Source organism: Bombus fervidus, chromosome 9, assembly GCF_041682495.2.
Source record: "Bombus fervidus isolate BK054 chromosome 9, iyBomFerv1, whole genome shotgun sequence".
NCBI lineage: Eukaryota > Metazoa > Arthropoda > Insecta > Hymenoptera > Apidae > Bombus > Bombus fervidus.
The window spans coordinates 13,319,751-13,332,157 of record NC_091525.1 but is presented as its reverse complement, the minus strand read 5'-3'; the positions used below and the strand labels follow the sequence as shown (position 1 = coordinate 13,332,157).

General features: G+C 45.1%; 1 long non-coding RNA gene across 3 annotated transcripts in view; it reads left to right on the top strand.

Moving 5' to 3' along the window:
- Positions 1-12,407, top strand: part of LOC139991046 (uncharacterized) — a 139,890-nt gene that overhangs the window by 101,916 nt on the left and 25,567 nt on the right. For all 3 annotated transcript variants that reach the window (XR_012453392.1, XR_011800727.1, XR_012453391.1), the window contains exon 3: positions 11,609-11,833. This is a non-coding gene — a long non-coding RNA (uncharacterized lncRNA). The remainder of the gene's footprint in view (positions 1-11,608; positions 11,834-12,407) is intronic.

Below are 12,407 nucleotides of genomic sequence, written 5' to 3'. Positions count from 1 at the left end.
GAAATCGTAGATCGTAATTGCCAGAGAGTCTTACGATTAGAAAATGGCAGCGTAGGAAGTGGCTTTCCGCATCACGGTGGTGAGTTTCGATGAAGTAAAAAACGTCGTCGATTGATCGCGTCGCTTACAATGCAAGAGACAAATTGGCCCGATCAGTTCGATCGATCGGTCGTAAAAACGAGGAAATTGCGCTGACGTAAAAATAGGAAGGCGCGGAAAGGCATTGCAGCTGTTTGTCCTTGGATTTCAGCCAGTAAAAGCGGTGCCATTTGCTGGCAGGGGGATTTAGAACGCAACGTTGATAACGCGAGTTCTTGAAAAAAGGACGTTCGTTTCGTTCTCTAATCGGCTTATCGATCAAGTACACGCAATATACGTATACGTATTGCTGCCATTGTTCAGTTGCACCCTGCACAATACGATCGAAAGCTGCCAAAAAGCTATAGAAAAATGGAAAAAATGGAGCAGCTTGCGAGAACATCTGGCCATCGAACGTACAAGAGTCTCGAGTATCCCCGATCAAACGTCAGAACTAATTTCTCTCGACGGATTAGCCGTCTGCCGTTTCCCGAAAGCCAGCAGATTTTCCGCTCCTCGAGCATCTCCGGAACGGCTTCCACACGCACCAACGAACCGCGCGTATAACTTGAAAAATTTGACCCATGCACGCTGCTCGCAAAGAGGAGGGTGTGCCTTTCATTTCGTGAACGCTCACCCTTCGTTCGAATGAGCGAAGAGAAGAGATGAAAATTTTCGTAGCTGTACGAATTTCATCTTCGTTGAATACTCTATTATAGGGTGTAAATTAAACGTGACGCGAGAGACGCGGAGTTTCTTCGATCTCTCAGTTTCTTCAATAAGAGCTGATTAGTCGACGTTCGGAACATCGAAGTTACATGCAAGTTAACGAAGTTAAATAAATTCTCTCGTATACACACGCTCGCTCGTAGATATCTTTTACGAATATATCGCGTGCGTTGTACGAAATATTTCGAGATTTCATCGTCGTTGCGAGACTCGACTGTCGCGATTACTTTAGGTAACAAGTTTGAAACCAATTTGAAGGTACGTGTTTAAAAAAATTTTCTCTAAAAAATATTCGAGCATTTAGTTACCTGGATTACGATTCGATGGATATCGTATGGATAGCGATACGGATACAAAAGTTCGGTGGCACCAAAAACGTCGACTCGTTGAAACTCATTGGAAACGTTTAACATGCCTGATTCGTCCAGCAGACTCGTAATCTCTCAACAGGTGACCCAAGAATCGCTCCTTAATACATAATCAAACCTTGTCACCCTTCGTTCGAACGATCAATCCACAGCCGCGTTTCGGAGAATCAACAGCATTCTCTTAATCAATTCATACTCTCTAGAAGGCTACCCCTTGCATAGCGCGGTACTCGGTCGATCATCAATCACTTTTCCTTCGAACATCCGTCCCCAAATTGAAACGGTAGGGCGTAGGAGGAAAAAAAAAGAGACTGCCTTCGAGCTGCGTCGGCCAAACAATTTGCACGGGGTGTCGGTAATGATTTCGGACGTTATCTACCCTAGGGCGAAATTTGTCCTGGTTGCTCGCCATTCGTCATCCACTGCACGGCTTCTTTTATCGCGGTGCAAAACGCGGAGGATCGCGAGCGAGCAACTGCGAGCCGGAAGTCGAGGACTCCGGACTCTCGAGACGCCCTTTTTGCTGCGCGCTGACACGCTGAAAATTGATGATCAGCCGCGAGTCCCGCGGCTATTTTCGCTCTCACTTCGAAGGGTTCCAGCGGACGCGGCCACGATTTCTTATTTAGGGAGCTTTTCAAGTCCGTGTCATTTTTCACGCATGCCTCGTTTCACGATACACGCGTCCGACGTCCAAAGTCACACCGACGTTCTTTCTTCTTCGAATGGCGCAACGTTTCGTAATATTTTTATATAGAATGCTTGAAGAAGTTGAGGTTGAGCTTTAAGGGCACGTACTAATCGTCAAGTTTTTACAGCCGACGTATTTCTCTGCCGACGCTACCACAGCTAGTCGAAACAATAAATATTTAACGTCGTCATAGTGGCACCATTCGACTTTCAAGTATCTTGCCGCTTTATCGTTGCAGCATTCGTATACGTATAGAGTTATTCCACCGAGTTTTACTTTTAGCATTGTTTAAAGAACGATTGTACGAGGAAATGTGGCAAAGTGCTTTCTGCTTCTTCCATGAGTGTGCAGAGTATGAAGTTCCACTCCAACTTTTCATAACACCCTGTATAGAAAAAGGTGAACAGAAGTCGAAGGTAACGGAAACGATTTCGAAGGTGGAGAGAACCCGAGTTTCTTAGGGGATCCGATGAACTTTTGACTCGGAAAAATTGATAATCCTGTCGGTTCCACGACGCTCCGATCGTTCGTCATTCTTATCCGAGGCTCGCTATACATCGAGATAAACGATCCACATACTGAGAACGATTTGATATCCATCTCCGCTGAAGTCTACGTTCTTCGGTAACCTCCCTCGTTCCCGAGAAATTTCAATTTGTTAGATTATTTTCAATGCGAGAAGCTTTCGAACGTACGGTCCATTTTCATCTCTCAGAATACGTGTGATTCGAATTCCAAATTTAAACGTATCTTGTAAAGATGCTTTTATTGCGTTTTCCGATCCAAGACAGTTAGGAAGCAGCCAGGAAAACTGGTTTCGATCAGGAGGCCATTCGGCGACTCTCTTCTGGAAATCCAAGCGTCGCGGGAACGCTTTTCGTAAATCTAATAGCGCAATTCCGAAAACGAGGCAGACCGTGAGATCGAATTGGCTGGTAGCCAGAGACGACGCAGAACGTAGGCTCCGTTAAAATCTCTCATCCTCCGTACTCGCACAAGAATTTCCTTACATCGAAGCGAATGGCAACGCCCTCGTTGCCATTTATAATTCAAAGTATCGTCGTTTGCGGGCCGAGAAACGGGCAGTGTCGCGGCCTTCCGGCCGATGTGCCGCTAATTTCCAGCGAAAACGCGAGCTGGCAATTTATTATTTTAATCATGCGCGCGAGTCTGACACCATCGCGCCGGAAATTGCACGGAATGCACGTTCGAAGGCGCGCCGGAACGTTTCCGCGGAGGACGTTTAATTAAAGTTTGTATTAATCGATGCTGCGGCTACGGGGTTCTAACTAAACGGGGGCGCTGTCTAAACCAGATTCCAAGCTTTAAGAAGCTCTCAACTATCCCTGATATAAGCTCTACGTAATCGAAAGCCAAAATACAAAAGTGCCTGTCGTACAAAACTTTTATGTTCGTGTCGTTCTTACTATATTATATATAAAACATTTTGAAGTTTCATTAGAACTGTAATAATACGCGATTATACTGCGATTACGATGGAATTATATTGTAGTTTCGTGTAACATAATTGCACAGACATAATTGTTTGAAATAAAATTATAGATACACTCGTGTATTTCGCGTAATTGCCTAGCAATAGTAAAGATAAGGTTACTTTGATTTCTTTTATCGTTTTGTTACGTTGTTCTACAACATCGACGTTACTTTCGGTCAATATCGAGCGATGTTTAAACCGAACAAATTAACCAGGCAAATTAAACCAAACTTGAGAACAAGTTTTTCAAGTAGGAAAGAATCGCGCGTAAATAACTAAACCATGATTAAATACGGTGTCCGCGTGTTCCAAGGCAACCACGGAATCATGTTTCCAAGATTTACGTTGATATCGCGTCGTATAATTCCGGGACCGGGTTCCGAACGTTCGTGTCGGACCCGGACGTTTTATGAGTTTAATTTGGAACACCGCGCGGGACAACGGCGTTTCGGTTTCCACGGAAATTCAGCAGGAAATTTAGGACTGGGCCATCGAGAGGCCAAGAACTCGCCGCGACGACTCGAATTTGGCAACAGCTGCGGTTCGCTCGGAAAACATTCGCATCGCATCGTTACCTTCCTCCTGTTAAATCTACTCGGTGTATCGTAATTAAACAGATTATCGTTAGCCTTGCGCATCTTCGTGACGTTGTTCGAAGAGAAAGCTTTCTCATTGTTACGGCTTAATTACCAAGTATACGAATGTTATGACAACTACTATAATGCGAGAATACTTTTTCTATGCATGTGTGTGTGTTACAGAGACGAGCCACTCTACACAAGCGACAATGATTTTTCCCATACGCTTTTCCGTTTAATATACGAATCGTAACAAGCTTCTTGGTATAACAAGAACATGCTGGTATCGCCAGTGTGTTAAAAAGCGGCAGCCACAAAAATTCCCACTTGTGTAGAATCACTCACATACAGATACAAAGACGAAAATATAAAGATTCCGATATATTATATTATATTAAATATCATATAGAATAGTTCGTTATCAGCTTCGTTTTATAAAGAATAAATAGACTCTCCTATCGGTTAAAGTATATCGATACGTGGAATTTAGAGAAGGAGAAAGAACGACGCGCGAAATATTCGCAACCGAACGATGTCTGATCAAGCGCGTCCCATTCTACTGCGGCACCGGAGGGCGACCGCTGTCACGTCCAGTTAATATTTCGATTTCCGCGGCGATCGTTAATTCTACTCGCGTACGCCATGGCCAGACTGCCCGCGGCTTTCTTCCGTGGAATAATTTTTCTACCCCTGATGGAGTTAATGTTTCGTCCGGCCGCTTCGAGCGATCTCCAGAGACCATCGTGCTTTCCCCAAATCGACGATTCGACGGGCAAGATTAACAGGAAAGAAAAACAACGGATTCTCGTTCGAACTATCTATCAAGAATCCACGAAACGTTAGAGGAAAACATTGCCAAGTAATTCCACTCCTTCAAGAGCTTCTCGAATAAAACCCAACATATTATTACAATAAGAACCTCGTCAATTTGATATCATAAAATCTGTACTTTTCTCCACTGTATCCGTCGCGTCGTTTCGTTATCGTTATCGTTTACATCAATTTTGACAATCATGTTACTATCGTATTTATCGTTATTCCGTATCATGCACGCTACAAACAGATTTATAAGGTAGCTGATGGTACGTTAAAGCGGAAAAACTAATATTCTTATGTCTTTCTCCGGTGATATTGGAACGCGAACGCGGTCGAGCAAGAGTCGGGAGAAGATCTTTCTGTCCATTTTTCTCCGAGTCGTTGGAGTTCACGACGACGTCGACAACGATTACGACGAGGAAAGAATACAAAAGCGAAGAGCTCCCGGCGAGCAAGTTCTACCGGTCGCTAATTTCCGGCGGCTCTGTCCAGCCACGAAAAAGATCATTAAAGTTCGCGTTACCATCTAGTTGCCGCGTGCTCACCGTGAAAGCGGCAGAATAAGAATAGAAACCGTGGGCTGGGGAGATAAAAGACGAAAGCTGGTGAGACGTTTCAGCCGCGAGGCGGAACTTAATCCCCGGGGCCAGAGAAATTTCTTCGCTGTCGGAAAGCGCCCCGACTGCCAACCAACCAGCCAGCCAGCCAGCCACTTTCCCTGCAAATGCCCTTGGCGAGCGTCTGGGAAATTCTCCGAGTTAAGCTGCATCAAGCTCTCCATTTTCGCCTACTCCAGGCCCTCTCAACAGGTTACCTGAGTTTCCACTGCGAAACTGCATCCTTTGGCCCTCGCCCTTTTCCTTCGTCCCTTCTCATCGCTCCACCTTTTAGAAGAACGAGCCAGTGTTTCTCGGAACAAGGGGGGGGATCCACCACCATAGACGAACCTCCCTTCTTTCTCTTCGCGTATCTTCTAAAACCCGACTACGTCAAGAGTCGTCGTCATAACGTCAGCCCATCTCCGGCTGTATAACGAACCTAAGCCCAACCTAACCCCTGCCTATGCACAACCTAAATATCCCTCTTGGATTTCTATTCTAAGCAGTATTTCCAGCTGCAGGAAAAATGGTCAGGATGCTTGCTGGAAAGTGATACGATAAGAGAAGGTTCTTTTTTAGCGCTACGTTGCTTTAATCCTGAATCTTATCGCTTTAGCGAATCCTAAGAAGCGTAAATACGTACATAAGTCTGGAAACTCGTGCCTTTTAGTTACAAACCGCTGTACTTTTTGTAATCGTAAATTCTGCTAGGTTTTACGCTAAAGGGTGGAAAGTAAGAAGGGTTGGATGCTCGCGCAGAAAGACCTTTTTCAGAACGAACTTGGCGTTTTGTGGCTTACTCGGAAGCTTTCTCGAGGAAAAAAAAATGAAACGATAATTGGAGCGGGACGGCTTTGTTTTAGCCCCTGTCGGCATTAAGGGGTCAGAGTTAGCCCTCGGCGGAGTCCTCTGTGCATTACGATGCCCTTTCTCAGCCTTTTTCAGTCTCTTTCGAGCAAAAACGCCAAATTAAACGTGTCTTGTTCTACGCGCTGGCAACGAATTTTTACCAAACATCCTGCAAAATACGCAGATTACATTTAAGTTTATATCCGGATATTCCATTCGCTGACTTTGTTTCCTTTTTCTCTGAGAAAGTTGAGCTTCGTTCGGATTAGTCGGATTACCTGACTTGAAGCAATTTATACTGAAAACAATTTGTTCTTTCGTTCTTTCACGTTTTATACGTATCGTACGAGTATTAGAATGTCGCTTGGCCTGAAAATAAGTTTCGCCGTGTACCAAAAATCGGCACGCGTTGCAAGCATCGTAGCGAACAAGGACGAACCTATCTTCTTCTCGATCTCGTTCTCTTCCGTTTCCTCCTCCTCCTCCTCCTCCTCCTGCGACGGTGTGCGAGAAGGTAAAATCGTTTGAAGCAGCTTCTCGAATTCCTCGAGCTTGTCACCGTCCGCATTCTGCCGATTCGGCAGCGCGACGATCGTTTCCTCGCGCGCCGTCGAATTCTCCGAACCGCGGACGCTCTCCGCGCTACCCTCCGAATCCAACATCCTCCCCAGGTCGCCGGGACAGTCGATGGAAGTCTCAGGACGCGGCAGACCCCTGGAAAACATCCACCGGTACAATGCGACACGCGCCAACTACTCCGAAAGAGAATCGAGAGGAGAGAAGCTTCGAATGCGGATACTTTTCTCTTTTAGGGTGCAGGGATCGATGAGAGGGTATATGGAATATTCCGCCACTGTGATTCGTCGTTCTAGAAGGTCTTTCGTGAAGATTCCGGTAATAATGTTTCACGGAGTTTGTTAAGAGAGATGGAAAGACATCTTCTCATATGCCAAGGTATAGGATGACTCGGGTTATTTCCGTATACAGCGACTGGCGAACGTATCCGAACGCCCTTCGAAAGAAAATAACTTTTTTTAAAATTGGACCAAACGACTTAAGTTTGTCTGACTAGATGACACGTACAAAAATTTACTGGAATCGCGAGGGAGAAAGGAATTTTTTATACCAACCACGCCCATTCTGCCGTCTAAATTCGCAAAATCTATCAGTAGTAAGACAAACGACGCGGATTATAATAATTCCGTTGCCGACTATGTTACCGCGAAACCATCTAATCATCGTTCTCGTAAACGCGTATCAAACTCCACTACCTCGTATCCTACGTCGCTTGGCGCAATAATTTTTAGCTCGTTTTCCAAGACACCGGGTTCTCAGGGAACGAACTGTGCAGAAACAGAGGAGGAAAAAGTTGGTCGACAAAGCCGTCACGTCTTGGATGTTAGCGCGGCAGCCACGGAAAATTGAGCCATCCGCATTCATATCCGCGTGGGTTTACGAGCGCGCCGGTGTTCGCGTTCCGCCTTCAATATTCGAATATTATTCGAAGCTTGTATGCAGCCGAATCGTTCCCCGTTCTTTTTCTTCTCGACCTTTTCTAATACCCGCAGCCGTCGCAGAAAAACGGAACCTTCGATCTGCTGACGTCGAATCTCTCTCTCTCTCTCTCTCTCTCTCGTTTTCGCTTTCTTCGCTTTTCTTCGACCCCCGCGAGCTTCCCTCTCGTGTCTGCAGCCCCTTCGACTCCAGAAACACTTTGCCTACGACGTCCTCTTATCGCGTGTCACGACGACTTCTCGTCATGCGAGAACGTTCGAGAAACAAGCCGAGGCACATCGACGGGATCGAAGATCCCTGCCTGATGGAAGTTTGCAGTTCGCTTGAGTTTGAGGCAAGGAACAGAGGGAGACACGCGTGGGAGGATCGAAAAGCGAAAGTTCGCGTAGCTAGGTACTTTCTTCCGTGTTACCGTGTATTTCTTTCGCAGCAACGATTTATCTTTTTACGGAGACTGCCTTAACTCGGCACCTTGTCGCTCTTTGGCAAAGCTTCGGCTATTTACTATGGTCGCTCGACGAAGAATTTGCTTTTACGTAGCTTTGTTTTCTGATAGAAAAATTGCGGCATATTAGAAATATCCGTTTGTTTAAATTGCTCGAAGTTATACGCACGAAACTTCAAACCTGTTTTCCAAATGCAATTCTTTCGTCGGTTTACTCGCGAGAACATCGCGATTTCGAAAAATCTAACAAATAGGAGATCTTCGTAAGAATGGAGTTTTCCAAAATTCTGGTATCCCTCTCCCCTTAGAATTAATCATCGTGATTTTCAGCCGCCAATCGACGAACCATCGAGAATACGTAGGTCGTCTTGATAAACAATCCCTAGCAACCAGGTGTTGCCTCGCGATGGCATAAACATTTTCCAACCCTTGTTCGCGAGGGTCTCGTCCATCGAGAAAGAAAAATAAGAATCGCTGTACTCGTATCGAGCTCTGGGTAATAAATACAAACTGGAAGCGGAAAACGGCCGATCTCGTGCCACTTTATCCCTCGTTCCAGTGTCTGACTGTCGTTTCTCCCCGTGTTGTTTACGTTCCATAAACCACGAGAAAGCTCGTTCGTCGAATTCACGAGAAGGATGCTCGTTCAATTTTTACCCGAGTTTTTCCAACTTTGGTCGTTTCGTAAAAACTCACCCCCGCTATGTTCCTGTGTTTTTCTGTTTGTGGATAGTAGCTGCGCTGGACACCTGCTCCGCGAAACACTGACAAAACAGCGAGTGTCCCTCGTGGCGCCACTTGCCAACCCCTTTTCCAAACAGAAGGTAAAAAATGTTACGCTGTACTACTACGCCAACGTTTCCACCCCGATGAAATTAGCTACGATTATCTTGAAATACGAATCTCCGTAACATCGTACGGTTTTTTATCACGTTACGAAACACTTTTCGATCGTTTTAGAACTAAAAACCACTGTGACCGAAGCATGAAATTTAACGAAGTACGTAACATAGTATATCGCACGTAGTAAGGGGCTGTTTCTAGCAAAACATGAGATTTCGCGTTATTGATTATATTTTTATTCATTTTTATAATGATCGATTTAAATAACGATAGATTAATTATTCAGATTAGAATTATCGATGATGAAAACGAGTGTAGAGCCACTTAGAAACCGACGTAAAGGCAAAATTATCATTTAGAAACGATACAAGAGCGACGTGGAAATTACAAACGAGACAGAAGTTTCGATTTCGTGTAACAATCATCGAGAACGTACGCTTTTTAAGAACTGAAATATCACAATCGTTTCCAACCGTCGGTTATCATAATTTACAAATAAATTAAAGGAAGAGTAGCACGTTCGAGAAATTCACGCAGCATTTTCGAAGAGAAGCACGTAAAACCGTCTCCTTCGGCGAGGAGGAAAAGAGTACAGTGGCGAGTCGATAAAATGCCGCCTAATTAAAATCTGTCTAATGGAATCTCGGGGATTTCCACGAGGTCGTAGTATATATACGTCGTAAAGTTTCGCCAGTCGAGCCCCATGCATAATTCATAGCCATCGCGAGGATGCTGTTCGCTTTCCGTCGAGTTTTTCGCCATGGTTTCCGCGCGACATGCTCGAGATAACGCGGACGTCTCTCTTCCTGTCATCTTCCATTCTTTCTTCGTTCCCTTTCCGCGAAGAGTTTCCGTAGAGGGGTGTCTTGGTGGAACGATTCCCGTCGTCACGCTGCGTAATTTCTCGGTGGAATCGCATTACGAGGGCTGGTTTCTGATACAGAGACAATAATTCAGCCGCAGCCGTGAGCCGGCAACGAGGGAACGCTAATTCTCGGTTGGTGTTCCATGCACGGGGCAATAGATCGCACAGATTAAAGGATTAAAGGGATGTTCCGTGCGTGGTGCCACTCGGTATTTATCTTTTGTTTATCTTCAACGCGTCAGGATTAATCGAGTATGGTTTTACCGATTGCCGGAGAACAAAGGTTTGCTTTAAATTAATTCCAAGTTTGGTCGAACGGTTGTTCGAACCTTCGATATTCCCTAAACCATCGAGGACCATGCGGTGAAATAATTGATAAAGTAGAACAGTTTTAAGACTGCGTCGTAAGGATACAGAATTCTATCGAAGAATTGAATTGCAAATGCCGCTTCTGTGCAAAATTCTGTCCTGTACGCTTCGAGGCGAGTAACTCGTCTTTTTAGCCGAGAATTTTCACCAAGTATCTCTCTGTGTCCTTCGGAAGCGTGCCGATCGAAACGTCGATGAAAATCTCTCGCCTCCTCGTTATCGTCGCCGTCGTCAGATTCACCAACGATAGGAGCAGCAAAGTTCTCGCGGTTCTTATCGTCGTTTTCGCTAAACGAACTTCTGGCTCGATCGTCCACTTCTAATCGTTTTTTACTTATTCTTGTCTCGTGCGTTTCAGCTGTCTGTCCATCGTTACGTATATCGTATTATGCAGATACGTCGTTAAACGCGTGGCGATATCTCATACGTTTGCTGTGGTGAAAATTTGCAGAAACAACCGTTTACGTGCTCCTTTATCGCATACCGATGCGGTTGATGCACAAGAAACGCGAGTATCCCAGATATCGAGGAGATCGTCGCGTAAAATAGAAAAAGGGAATCGAAGATGTAAATAAAAGATCGAAATAAAAAATAAAAAAAGAGAGAATTTACTTCTTAACACAGATTGTTCGCACATCTAACAACCTCAACGTATAATATACCTATAAAAAGAAGGAAATATATAGAATATCGTATTAGGGTTACCGGAAAATAACGTGGACGCAGTCTGACGTTCGTCGTTGAATCAATGCTGCGTTGCGGACGACGAAAAATGAGTTATGTACGACAATCCAATCAAACCACGGTGATTACCCCCAAATGAACACCGAGAGCAACTCGAAAATCGAGTATTGTTCATGGAAATAAAACGTTGTCGCGTGTATGATCGAATTTGCAAAGAGTTATTCGTTTTGAGCTTTCAAAGCCCGGAAATGCCGTCGATGATGTCGTTTATCGCGAACAAACGACACGCTTGGGCGATGCAACTGGACGAAAGCGTCGTGCGGTTGCGAAGAAAAAGTAAAAGAATCGAAGAACTTGACAGGGAAACTTTGGCATATCCGCCGTACTCTTCAAATTACCTACGGTACAACTTAAATGGCAAAAGATATCCAAATCACTAGGATGTGAAAACTGGTTGAGAAAATATTGTAGCGCAAAACGAAAGAACTGAAGGTTTCTAAAAAGACGCTGTATCGAAACTAGTTTCCAGATGGCGAAGGCTCGCGGAGAATGATCGCGGTTCCCGTTTCAGCGATTAGGTGTTTCGCGTTTACGATTGGAAAAATACAAGAAACTTGGAAAAATGATTTTACCGTTCTTGTTACCACTGCCACGTAATTTTCCACTTTTTCAGTGAAATTGCAGGATCAGCTGAAGAGGCGGAAGAAAGGAAGAAGGAAGAAGCTTGGCAGAGGCGCGGAATCCGAAGAATGCTTCGTCATCTTGAAGAACCGCTCCAGAGATTCACGCCGGACGTAGACAAACGCGCGGTTACCGATCTTGATTCGACGATATAGCTGGCGAAGTCAGAAAGTCAGGGACGTCGATTACAAAAGGAATCCGAAGGATGGAGTGACGACGAGCCTCGCGGTAATTGGATTTTTTTCCCGCTTTCGAATAGCAAGCAATTCATTAGGGGTCTGTTTGCGCGGCGTGGTTCAAGAACCCTCGATCAAACCTCTTTCTCTCTCGCTCCGTCTCGACGAAAACGAGAGTGGAAATTTACACGTGCTCCTGGTCGCGAACTGGCTACTCAAACAGGCCCTTGTGTACAGCCGGCCGGTAAACACGGATGCCATTAATTGCCATTAATTCGGCCGCGTTATGGAGAAGTTTCGACGAACCCGCCCACTGAAAATTCAGACTTCTCCAACCCCTTGCACGCCCTTTCGTAGCCGGCGTTTAGATTGGATCGGTTCCAGGTACTCCGGGTTCTGTCTAAAGGCTACGTCGCGCCTGCCCTTCGACCGACTTTGCCCAAACGTGCTTCTCGAGTTTTGCAACTCGACATTTACGCTAGACAATTGCGTTAAACGATCTAAATTTTTTAAACTCAAATTAAATTTGAGAATTCTCTGAATTTGTGAGATACAGTTAGAGAAACTGGGACACGAACGACGAGGATCCCTAGAGATCGTAGATTTTGTGACGGATGGTGAGAGGA